This window comes from Canis lupus, chromosome 7 (genome assembly GCF_048164855.1).
Source record: "Canis lupus baileyi chromosome 7, mCanLup2.hap1, whole genome shotgun sequence".
NCBI lineage: Eukaryota > Metazoa > Chordata > Mammalia > Carnivora > Canidae > Canis > Canis lupus.
In genome coordinates this window covers 49,803,667-49,816,486 of record NC_132844.1, presented here as the reverse complement: position 1 = coordinate 49,816,486, position 12,820 = coordinate 49,803,667, and the positions used below count along the sequence as shown (strand labels likewise).

Here is a 12,820-nt window from a genome sequence, read left to right as displayed (position 1 = left end):
CAAGACATCTACCATTAACAATAGCATCATCTCACGTTTACTGAGTCTTTATTAAGTGTTGGATATTATTCCTAACATCTTATGAGTATTTTTTTAACATCTTATGAGTATTAACTCACAATCTTCACCAGAAATCCATGAGGTAGATATTCTATTATCCCCAAATCACAAATGAAGAAACTCAAGCACATCAGGATCAAAAAAATTGCCCAAGGTCACATCTGTCTCCAGAGAATTCACACTGGGATTTATGGTTTCTGGAAGCATGCAAATTGGTATAGGCCATGTGTATGGGGATATCAGAGGGTAGAGGATATGTATGTGCTGGAGATGTCCTTGTAGACATTATCACAGTGGGGTCTGAAAGGGGCCCTGGAGATCAAAGGGTTAGAGAAGACTAGGGAAGAGAGGCAGGCATGTCATGCCTCTATAAAAGGTGACAATTGGATAATCAGAAGCTACCAAGAGGCCTAATCTGATTATTTAACTCCAGGGCATTGGAGAAAAAAGTAACATGGCCTCTGCTAAAATGGGAAGTACCTGAAAGCAAAAATCTTGGGTAGCCTGCTAGGTCAGCTGTTCATATTCACGGATCGGAACCATACACTGTGGCTACATCTCCAGAGTCAGCCTCAGGAGATCTGGGCTCAGACTTGAGAATCTGAGTCTTTCACAAGATCATGGATGCTGCTCTCACTGCTAATCGGGGGGGGGGGGGGGGGGGGTCACACTTCCTTTTGTTTTTCTTTTTTGATTAACTTTTTTAGAATAGTTTCAGATCATCAGAAAACTGGTAAAAAAAAAAAATACCAAGTTTCCTATACTGTTACATGATCTTGTGATTATGGTAAATCTGTCATGGCTGATGGACAAACATTGGTACATTATTATTAAAGTCTATACATGATTCAGATTTCCTTATTTTGAACTTAATGTTCTTGTCTGGCCTTTAGTCTGGGTTTGTCCAATGTTTTTCTTAATGGTTAGACTAGAATTCTAAAATATTTCGAGGAAGACCACAGAGGTGAAATGCCATTCTCAATACATTGTATCAAAGATAGATACTATCAACAGGATTTATGACTGGTAAGCACTTTGATCACCTGGCTGGGATAGTGTTTGTCAGGGGTCTGCAGAAAGGAAGTCCTCACTCCCCACTTTCCAGAGGAAAGTCACTATGTGCAAATCATGCTTAAGAGACAGAGAGTATCTATGGACATTATTTGGAATTCTCCCATTTGGGAGATTTGTATGTTCTCTTTGATTTATTCAAAGATTTTTTTTTTTTATCAGTAGGGACTCCAGGTATTTTTTTATATCCAATTTGTTTTAGAATCCAGTATTACTTTCTATATTTTGTGGATCAGGTTGTTTGAGATTTGTTTTTTGCAGCTCTTTTAGTTGGTCCCTGTGTCTCTTTCTCATACCAAAGGAACTGTGCTTTTTGAATCATTCTTCTAGATTTCCCCTTGAGACTTAAGAGGGATTCCTACAAGGTTAAAAAAATTTTTTTTTTGGATGATAGACCAAACTGGTTAACAACAGTGATTACCAGATGGTGTAAAAACAGATAATTCATTTCATTCTAATTATATATATAGTTTAAAAAGGGGGGGGGTGTAAACTTTTGCCTGTAGTAGAATAATAGTATGTAAACAAGAATGAACATAAATGAATCTAAGACTGATTTTCTTGATTAACATCATTATTTTGCAACGAAGTGCTCTTCCTAAGATGTGAGACTGTAGGGTCAATCTGCATACAAAATCTTTAAATACATACATGATCTGAATGAAAAGTTACTTGGAAAACGCACTTTCCCTTTTTCCTAGCATCAGAATAACTGTAGACCTGGGGATTTTCTATCAATAAGTTCTATTCCCAAATTAGTTGAATGAATTCTACCCACTGTGTGGCTTCAAAGCAATTTTTTTTTTCACAAATTTGAAGTTTATTAAAGTATATATTACCTGTGAAGGAGAACATTAAGATATTAGTGCCTTTTAAATTCTCTTTTTAAAAAATCATAGTACTACTTTAAAAGCACTTTTCATGTAGTTAAATCCTAAATTCTGACCTCTATTAAATGTATAATTCTATTCCCTAGAAATCTTAATGGATAATATTACCCATATACTAAGCTATGATCTTGTTTTACATAAGTGCTTTAGGGGTATCTGGGTGGCTCAGTCAGGCATCTGACTCTTCGTTTAGGCTCAGGTCATGATGTTGGTGTTGTGGGATTGAACCCCGAGTTGGGCTCATGCTCAGCAGGGAGTCTTCTTGAGATTCTCTCTCTCTTTCTATCCTCCCCCTACCCTCCCTCACATGAGCTTGCTAGTGTTCTCTCTCTCTCTCAAATACATCTTTAAAAAAAGAAATAAGCTGTTTTGAAATTCTGCAACTATAAAAATTTGGTTTTACCCTGTATATTTTCTGTATATCGCTATCCCTATTCTGTTAGAAATGATACATACTATGATGAAAACAAGTTCTTGACAGTAGGAAAACATTCTCTTCATTGATTTTTGATGGTAAACGGAGTGACATTTTTTTGTACTTACTGAAATGATATAGTAAACACAGTGACATTTAAAGATAATAGATGGGATCTTAGATGATTTTATCCTACAAGAGATTATCTTCATTAAAAGATTTTTTGTAGATACTCCCTTTCCCATATCTCTGAACAGAAACCACTACTTTCATGCTTTCACATTCCCAGGGGTGTGGGTATGTGTGTGTTCCCAGGGTGTGTGTGTGTGTGCATGTGTGCGTGTGTGTGCATTCACACATGCAAGCATGAGTGAGTTTTTTGCACCACAGATTGCAGAACAAAGCATTTGTTTTTTGTTTTGAAGGAAAGTGCATCTTTAGATGAGAAACCACAAGGTGGCAATGTAGCTTCAAAATCCAAGTTAAAGTCAAGCGTTTACAACCCCACTGTGTTCCAACCCCCCAGAATAACAAACATGTAAATAAATCACTTTATATTATACAAATAAATATTTTCTTTGCAAATGAGGAAACTTTTACTAATGGTATATAATACAAACTGTTGCTCAGTATATTTTTTATTAGTCTTCCTTTGACTTAAATCTATTTATGAAGTGCATTCTATGTGCCAGGGACATGGGATATATACAGAATCCTGTAGCTAGTAATTCTCCCTAAACTAAAATCCAGAACTCAAAGGGTTGAGGTATTCTTGGCTCCCACCTTTCTCCAAGCTCATGATTAAAGCTATTTATCCAGTGACCAGGAAATGATAAACTTGTTGGGTTCAGTTACATGTGCTCTGTCTTGAGCTCTATACTTATGTGCTTGGACTTAGGGGCTGAGAAAAATGAATAAAATATTAGTAGCCTCTTTTTTCCTGGAAAATGGTAAATTGATTGTAGATATACAATGGGCACATCATTTTGTGCTACAGTCTTAGGTGAGCTCTGCAGAGTATTAATCTTGTGTAGTGCTTAGATGACCTGACCATGCTGATATGCTAATGAAAAATACATCTTGACTTTTTCTTGATGCTGTAAGAACTTATTTCCCAAAGAAAATGAGAAATCCTTAAGAGGAGTCAAATCATTTTGCAAAAGTTATAATGTCCTATATTTTCATGATTTCACAATATTTAATAAAATCTAACATTTTAGGTGTTGAGGATACTAAAATCTTAAGGAACTTAAACAATTTTAATATGTTAAGTTTTGAAATGACATCTTTCTTTCTATGATCAACTTTTTTTAAAAAAAGTCTATAATGTTAGATTTACCTAAAATATCTGATGGTTTAAGTTACTCATTTTTGGATTTAAGTTATGTGGGGAAAAGGCAAATGTTCATATGGGATAAACATTAAAAATGTACTAACTTTTCTAGTAGCTATCTCCTCAGCCATTCCTAAGTCAATATACCCTCCAACAGAGAACTATAATTAAGCATAAGGTGCTACTTGTCTTCCAGTGATCAGGCCAGATAGCATTAATGAAGCATAGCACTCTTTGTAATAAGCTCAGATCTTGCCTTGAGCTACTTCTCAACTCTAAATAGTTACTATATATTGATTTATACTACCTTAAAAATAACACTATTTGCATTCATGTGTACTAGGGATGTAACATATTATATAAATCACAGGTAATGTACTGTTAGCATACATGAATAAAGCCCAGTGTTTTAATTAAGGGAAGTATATGCCAAAATTGATATGTAAATGATGATAAGCATATATATTGCTGTTGAAGGATAATTCAGCTAACTTAATTGGTTACTAACTTTCATGTAATATCCCTCATATTTTTTTAAGATTTTATTTATTATTCAGAGACCGAGAGAGCCAGACAAGACACATAGGCAGAGGGAGAAGCAGGCTTCCTGCGGGGAGCCTGATATGGGGACTCAGTCCTAGGACTCTGGGATCGCAACCTGAGCCAAAGCAGATGCTCAGCCACCGAGCCAACCAGGTGCCCCAACATTCTTCATCTTTGAATAGGTTTTCCTACATGTTTCATTCTCCTTTGCCTTACTATACATAAGGAGATAGATTATATTCTTACCTTCACTGAGTATATTTCAAATGGAGATAGAAATGGGACTGTGTGTGTAGAAGGGTGGGTACAGAAATGGAAAACAGATAAGAAAATTCTCAATTTAAGTAAGAGAAAATAAATACTATTAGTGAACATTTATTGAATGCTTATTTTGTCACAGACACTGTGTCTTATGCCTTATATATGATAAAACCACACGATGTTAGTGTGAAATGGGTAGTAACCCATGCCCATTTTACTGATGAGGTGACTGAGGTTCTAGGAAGACAAACACTATTTCCTACTTCAAACAGTAGAAGACAGAGGAAGGATGCAGATAGCTGTGTGCAGTATACTGTCCAATGTCAATTGTTAACAATTAACACTCTATGCCAGGCACATGACTAAACATTTCCCATGCATTGTTCATTTAATCCATGTAATAACACCAGAAGGGGCAGTTGTGACTGAGAAAGAGAACACTAACATATCAAAAACCTTCCTTTTTTTAAGATCCTTTTTTCAACTTTCTGAAAAATCTACACAGCATAGTAATAAGAGAGTTGAGAAAGTAAATGATCATTGTCCCAGGGCTTTTTTTTTTTTTTTTCCTAGGAAGCTAGCCCAAGAAAATAGCCAGAAATGTTAATATAGATTCATGTTCAAGGATAAGGTATTCTTTGTACCATGATTTGTAACAGGAGAAAAAAGGCCATAAGTTAAATATCCAGTAATAAGGAAATAGTTAACAAATTACATAAGATGGGCTATTGGGAAACCATTAAATATTTTCAGTGAATATTTAATGGTATAGAAAAGTGATTATAAGAAACTGGAAGATAGGAGAGGATACCATCCATGCTTGGTATCATTCGTGTCGGTATCCAATGATACCGAGCATGATAGCATCCTTCTAATTAATATATACCACACATGTAATGTGTATTTGTTTCATTGTCATCCCCTTCTTCTGCTACAACAAAACCCCAAAACTATATTGGCTTCCTTCAGGTTCTATTTTTTCATTTATTGGTTTCAGTCCAAATTATAGAGATGATTGCTATAGGAATCCTCTACCATTGTCTGTTCTTTTTTTTTTTTTTTTTTTTTTTATGATAGTCACACAGAGAGAGAGAGAGGCAGAGACACAGGCAAAGGGAGAAGCAGGCTCCATGTACCGGGAGCCCGATGTGGGATTCGATCCCGGGTCTCCAGGATCGCGCCCTGGGCCAAAGGCAGGCGCCAAACCGCTGCGCCACCCAGGGATCCCCCATTGCCTGTTCTTGAGTGGATATTGCTTCTATACTGCACTTCAGTAACCACCTATTCCCTCCACCCTAGTGGCACAAAATAATTAAGCCAGTTCCCCTCAAACTTGAATGAGCATAAGATTTCACTTACAATGCCTGACTTAGAGGGTATTGTACTAAAGGAAATAAATGGGACAGAGAAAGGAAAAAAAAAACATATTATTTCACTTATATGTAAAATCTAAAAGAAACCCAAAACAAATGAACAAACATTTATGATGTCTGAGGTGAGACCTGAGCTTCTGAATTTCTAACAACTGCTGAATTATGCAGAAGCTGCTGCTCCTCAGAACATACTTGAGTGGAAAGAGACTCTGTTTCGTCTGGGAAAGAACTGGTTCTCATGTGTCAGTATATCCCGGTCCAGTCATCACAGTGGTTCCATCCTGCCTTGCACAGTGTTGCTCAGAATGGGACCACCTGAGTATCAGAATTACCTAAAGTCCTAGTTTAAAAGGCAGATTTCTATTGTCTATCTCCAGAAAACTGACTTTTTTGTTCTTGTAAAGTCCATTGTTTCATATTCTAAGATGACTTTAAAGCATAATAAAGTGTGAAAATAATTGTTTTCATTTACCTGTTCATCTGTGGCAGATAATGCCAACTCTTTACCAAAAATTTCTTTCCTCCTCTTCTGGGACTCTGCTAGGTGTCATAACCAAATGCCCTTTAAATTAAGTGTTGTTATGTGACTGTAGGTTAACAAATGATGTGCAAGCAAAGTGATGCAGGCGCCATTTCTAGGGATAAGTCTTTTTAGAAATTCTGTCAATAGTCAAATGCAGATTCTAGTAAGGCCTTAGGGAATGGTGAGACAAAAAAAAAAAAAAAGACGGGTGGAGCCTGAGTCCATGAGTTACCACCTGGAGGAGAGATGGCCACTGACAAAAGCATGTTTGGTGAGGAACAAACATCCATGTGTTAGAGCCATTACCCATTTTGGGGTGTGCAGTTATATCAGCCAGTTAGAATTAATATACCAACTGATGGGATAGATTAAAATCTACCATTTTTCAACTATTTTCTATTCCATCTGTGTTGTTTTTCTTTTCTACCTTCTGTTATTTTTTATGATCCATTTTATCTCTTTTACTAATTTAATATTTCTACCTCTTCAAATTGTTGTAGTTACACTATGGTTTACAATATAAACTGTAAAAGTCTACTTTCAACTATCCACACCACATGTAGGGAAAGACTTTACAGCAGGATCTTCTCAATTCCATACAACCACCCTTTGTGCTGTAATTTCCTTACCTTTACTTTGATATTCCCATAATACATTTGCATACCCATAATATGGTGCTTCTCTATTTGCTTCAGGTAGTTTAGAGCAATTAAAGTTTAAAAAATTATTTTGATTTACTCCACTTTGAATTCTCTGAAGAAGCTCAACAGGAATCAGAATATTAGAGATTCACATCCTACTATTTAGTTAACACTCACCTTTTAGAGGTAGTATGCCTTTTAGAGGTAGAAGAAGGAAAATTATTTAGTGAAAGAGACAAGGAGTTCAGGAGGAGGTCCAATGTCACAAGCCAGAATAGGAAGTTTCTCTAAATACTTTTTTTTTCTTTTCTTGAGAAAGAAAGTAAGCAAACGGGGTTGGCGGGGGAGGGAGAGAGAGAATCTCAAGCAGGCTCCAAGCTCAGGGTGGAGTCTGACCTGGGGCTAGATCTCATGACCTTGAAATCATGATCCTAGCAAAGACCAAGAATCATACACTTCACTGACTGAGAAACCCAAGAATCTTAAAGTTTCTCTAAATACTTATACCACAGTGATGAATGCTTCACCTACTTAAGGAAAATAAGAACCAAGAAAAATCTACTGGATTTATGAAATTGACAGATTTAAAAAAAATTTTTGAATTTATTTATGATAGGCACACAGTGAGAGAGAGAGAGAGAGAGAGGCAGAGACACAGGCAGAGGGAGAAGCAGGCTCCATGCACCGGGAGCCCGATGTGGGATTCGATCCCGGGTCTCCAGGATCGCGCCCTGGGCCAAAGGCAGGTGCCAAACTGCTGTGCCACCCAGGGATCCCGAAATTGACAGATTTTTAAATGGTTTCATTAGAGACAGGACAGGGGAGAGCTGACAATTGAAAAACAAACAGAAGACATATAGTCTAGTACTTAAAAAAAATCAGTTTAGGGAGACTTGTACGTAAACCTGTTCTATACTTGTTAGCTGTGTGATGTTGATGTTACTTCTCTGATGCACCAACTGTAAGATGACTCTAATAGTACACAGTCATGGGCTTGTTGAGGACTCAGTGGGATCTTCCATGAAAAATGCTTATCTCATAGATTGGCACATAACACTCAGCAAATGTTGGCTTTAACAAGTATATGTCAAGGATATAGAGACAGAAGACATGTGATAATAAAGAAGAAAATCAGGGCATAATTGGGGGTATATGAATGGAGAGAGATGGAGAATATTGAGACCTGTAACCTGGAAGCCTTAAAAGACAGAGGTAAGTAAGTGGAAGTAAAGAATGATACCATACATAGAAGAGAAAATTCACAGAGATAAAAGCCTTAGAGGGTGTGGATAAGTTTGGGATTAGGGCAGAAACATGGTGTTGAGCTTAGAAATTAGTGGAAAAAACTGTCCTTTGAGACAGAGTGAGGGGGGAAGATGAACAGAGGTACAGAGATATGTCGAAGGAACACAGACCCCGAAGTTTTCAGGGAAATAAATGATCGATACTCTCAGAAACACAGTAATTGAGTTAATCTGCTGAGATATCAGAAACAAGTTATAGTATTTCTAGCTCCCTGATACTAGAGCTTCTCTTGGACTCTGCCCTACCCTGCTCTTACCACACATTTTGATGTGTACACAAAGAGGCGGGTGTATAATGAGGAGGAAGAAAGGGGGACAGTAAATAAATGACACCATGTAAATAATAAAAAAAGTACCTATACACATAGAAGTAAGTTTTTAATAAGCATCTAAAAATTCCAGATTTTTATAACTAATTTAGTCAGTTTTCCTTATGATTGATTGATTCAAAGGGAACTAAGCCCTAAAGTTCTTAGTCACAGAGGTCATTGTTCCAGAGATGGATCTAGAATTTAGGCCTTCATGTTTTTGGAATTTGGTAGGAGGTAAACAACTTCCAGTTCTAAATGAATGTTAGTGGGAGGCCTATGCAATAGTGTAAATGTGCAACTAAATATTAGGTAAAAAAAAAAAAAAAAAAAAAAACCCCAAAAACTATAGAATGAGAGCACAGTGATGCTGATATGAATTAGGTGTTACAGTGTTACCAATACTCATAAACCAGGGAGGGCTTGGGATGATGGGAGGACCAAGTTTTGGTAGGAGGAGGGAGCCAAAACAGCAGGTAATATATACAAACTATATAAGGGCAAGAACGTTCCTCTATCTCCATTATAGGCTCAGTAGGTAGCATAGCACTCAGAACATAATGAGTTATTACTCAAATATTTCTGAAAGAATTGAGCAAATAGTGTGCCTAAAATAACAATGCATGCAATATCAAGACCTGGGTGCAAGTATAACCATACATGGTAATAAATGAACTTGATACAATTCAATTGGAAACATAGAATTCCATAAGGAGGATTCTAAAGTAAATGAAACAGTTCAGTGGATCACTACCTACTTGCTCCCTAAATCTCCTTCTCTTCATTCTGCCTTCCCATAAAGATGGGTTCCTGGAACTTGTTTGTTCAGTGACTCCTTATAAATGCTTGGTACAGTTGATGGACCTCATTTGGGTCAATCAGTCTCCTCCCCAGGAATTTAGAACAGAAACAAATATATATTCTATGTTTCTAAAAAGTGAGATGTATAGCATATGAGGTATGGGCAAGCAACTTTTTACATGAGCAATGGGAAGTAAAGAAGTTCAGTCTGCAGTAAGAGGGAAAAGGAAGCATCGTTGAATTGGAAATGTCACCTGAATTCCAGATAGCCTCTCAGTCTTAGGTCCAGCTTCATTTCTGTCCTACCTTGGTTTTTGAAATAACATTTAATTAGAACTATTCCAAGTCCCTTAAAACACACAGTAATCCTAGGAAGTAGGTACTATTACCATCCTCATTTTATAAATGAGAAAACTGAGACACAGGACATTTAATATGATCATGCATGGTGTTACATATTTAGTAAGTGATGTAAGCTGAGATGCAGGATCAGGTGGAAAAGTCTCCAAATCTCTGCTCTCAACTTGTGTGTATACCTCTCTAAAAGGTTTCCATGAGACATTGCTGTATCCTCATAACAAAGTCTCCTTTTTGCTTAAAGTAGCAGGAGTTGGCTACTGTTACTTGGAAACAAAGAGTAATAACTAACACATCATTAAGTTAATGACCTGGCAGGGAAGATATTCATAAGTATAGAGAACGATAATACAAAGTAGAGTGTGGTAGCTATTATGAGAATTACAAACAGAGCTATTCAGAAACACCAGTGAGACGGTTTCTATATTTTGTAGGGGAGCATGGAAGGAGGGGCAGGGTGAAAAGGTTGATGAATAGTTTGGCTCTGCTTTGGGCCTTGAAGGATGTTGACAAGTGGGGGATGGTGAGGGAAAAGATGTTCTACAGAGAGGGAACAGCTGAGAAAATGCACCTATGATGTACAGGCCAAGGATGTACTGAGAATACTTTAATGAGATTTGTATTATAGGGGCTGTTGAGGTGTGGAAGGAGTACAGCTCCAGATCATGATAGGTCCTAAATGCCTTTCTCTGGGGGATGAGCTTTCTTCCCTAAGAAATAAAGAGCTACTTAAGGTTCATGAATAATCATGACATCATCAGCATTTGTTTTACTCAAATTTTGTTATCAGGGGAGCAATCATTGAGATGGATAGGAGGTTGAGAATATGTAAGTAGAAGTACTTGTTAGAAAATTAGTGCAATGGATGAAGTCACTGGTGATGAGTATTTAAAATGAAGCAGAAGGGGAAAAGGATTTGTGTTAAAGAACAAATTTGACATTTATGAGGTAAAATCATGTCTAAATGAATGTATAATACTGGAAGTAAGAGGTGTCATTGACAAAAGCAGTGATTTCTAGCTTAGTAACTAAGATGATCCATTAACTGGAATGGGATAGAGAATCAACTCTAATGAAAGGTAGAAGTTGCTTTCTTGGAAATCATTATAGATGTAAAAAACTGGATATTTAACATGTCATTCCTTAAAGCATCCCTGCTTGTTCAAAACTAGTTTTAATTCTTAATCTTTCAGGGCAGCCCTGGTGGCGCAGTGGTTTAGCGCTGCCTGCAGCCTAGGGTGTGATCCTGGAGATCCAGGATTGAATCCTGCATCGGGCTCCCTGCATGGAGCCTGCTTCTCCCTCTGCCTGTTTCTCTGCCTCTCTTTCTCTCATGAATAAATAAATAAAATCAAATAAAATATATATATATATATATATATATATATATATATATATATTTCTTAATCTTTCATTGCATACCTATTTGCTTTTGCTCATTTATATCTGGGGTGATGTACAGCTTTGGTAATGTTCAAATTCATGGTTAAGCATTCTTGTAATCCAAAGAACTGGCTTCCATTGGGCAGTGAAATAATTTAAAAAGCTGTGACAACCTGCTTCCTGGGTCCCTAAGTTGAAGGCTCTTCCTCTCTGCTGAATACAAAGAGTATGGTTGGGGAAATCGGTGATAGAAATTCCAGATGGGTTTAGGGGAGCCCTACAATACAGGGGACTGGTACTGCTTCCAAAAGTGTATGCTAGAGGAAGTATAAGACCCAAAAGCTCCCCAACCAGCTGACTGAGATGCCAGGACAGCAAAACTGAAATGAGGAACCTGTCAAGTGGGACCCAAGGTAGTCTCACACTAGAATGGAGAGAGCACAGGTGGGCCTGAGATAACTAGAATCAAGACCAGGAAGGAGCAGCATATGGGCCAATATCCATTTGTCATGGTTAGGGTACTACCAGAAGGGTGAAGGCTGAACAGGCTGGAGAGAAGCATCAAGGAGAGAAGGGAGGACGAGGAATGCCATCACACAAGGTAACCCCTGGCCAGTGGTGGATGGATACTCAAACTCCCTTCAAACTTATCTCATAGGAACAAGAGTCAAAAAGCAGAAGAAAGGAGACATTGAGTTTTAAGAGGAAATGACTAAGCTGATTAACATATGTATTCAGCCATTTATTAGGAGGTAAACTGGCATTTAAACTGGAGTGTTCATTAAACTGAATACTGTCACTTACATAGAAAATTTAAAACATTTCATAATATTTAATCACTATATATTACCACTCTGTCCTTATTGTTCATTTCAAATAGTTCAAGTTCAATTTGATTTCCTTCCTTTGAGAGGCCAGGGAGAGGGATGTCCAGTACGGAGCCCAATACAGGACTTGATCTCACAGCCCTGAGATCATGACCTAAGCCAAAATCAAGAGTAGGATGCTCAACTGACTGAGCCACTCAGGTGCACACAATCTGGTTTATAAATGATTTACCAGAAATCTTGCTTATTCTAAAGACACAACTGATCAGAATATCCACAAGATATTTATGGTCATAATGGTGTTAATTTTTCTAAGCAGTGAATATAACTGAGAGAAAGCTGAGTATACATGAAATCAAAATAGATTTTCCTCCAGTTGAAACCAGTTAACTCAAAGAAGGTAGAAAAACAAAAATATAATTACGTTTCAATATATAGGAGGTAAAGCAGGTTTGGAGCAAACCACATCTAGAAACTATGATATAATCAAAGGTTGATGCAATTGTAGGTATTTATTTTGGGTAAGACTCAGTGGTAGATAATAGTTGCAGTTGCAAAGTTCAAGATCATTATGTGGTCAAGAATGTAGATAGGGAAGCCGGGGTGGCTCAGTGGTTTAGCGCTGCCTTCAGCCCAGGGCCTGATCCTGGAGGCCCAGGATCGAGTCCCACATCAGGCTCCCTGCATGGAGCCTGCTTCTCCCTCTGCCTGTGTCTCTGCCTCTCTCTCT

General features: G+C 37.5%; 1 protein-coding gene and 1 long non-coding RNA gene across 10 annotated transcripts in view; one reads left to right on the top strand and one right to left on the bottom strand.

Moving 5' to 3' along the window:
* Positions 1–12,820, bottom strand: part of HMGCLL1 (3-hydroxy-3-methylglutaryl-CoA lyase like 1) — a 205,610-nt gene that overhangs the window by 5,583 nt on the left and 187,207 nt on the right. The gene's annotated exons all lie outside the window — the stretch shown is intronic.
* The window catches only part of LOC140636835 (uncharacterized), a 161,334-nt gene that overhangs the window by 23,682 nt on the left and 124,832 nt on the right, over positions 1–12,820 (top strand). The window lies entirely within an intron of this gene.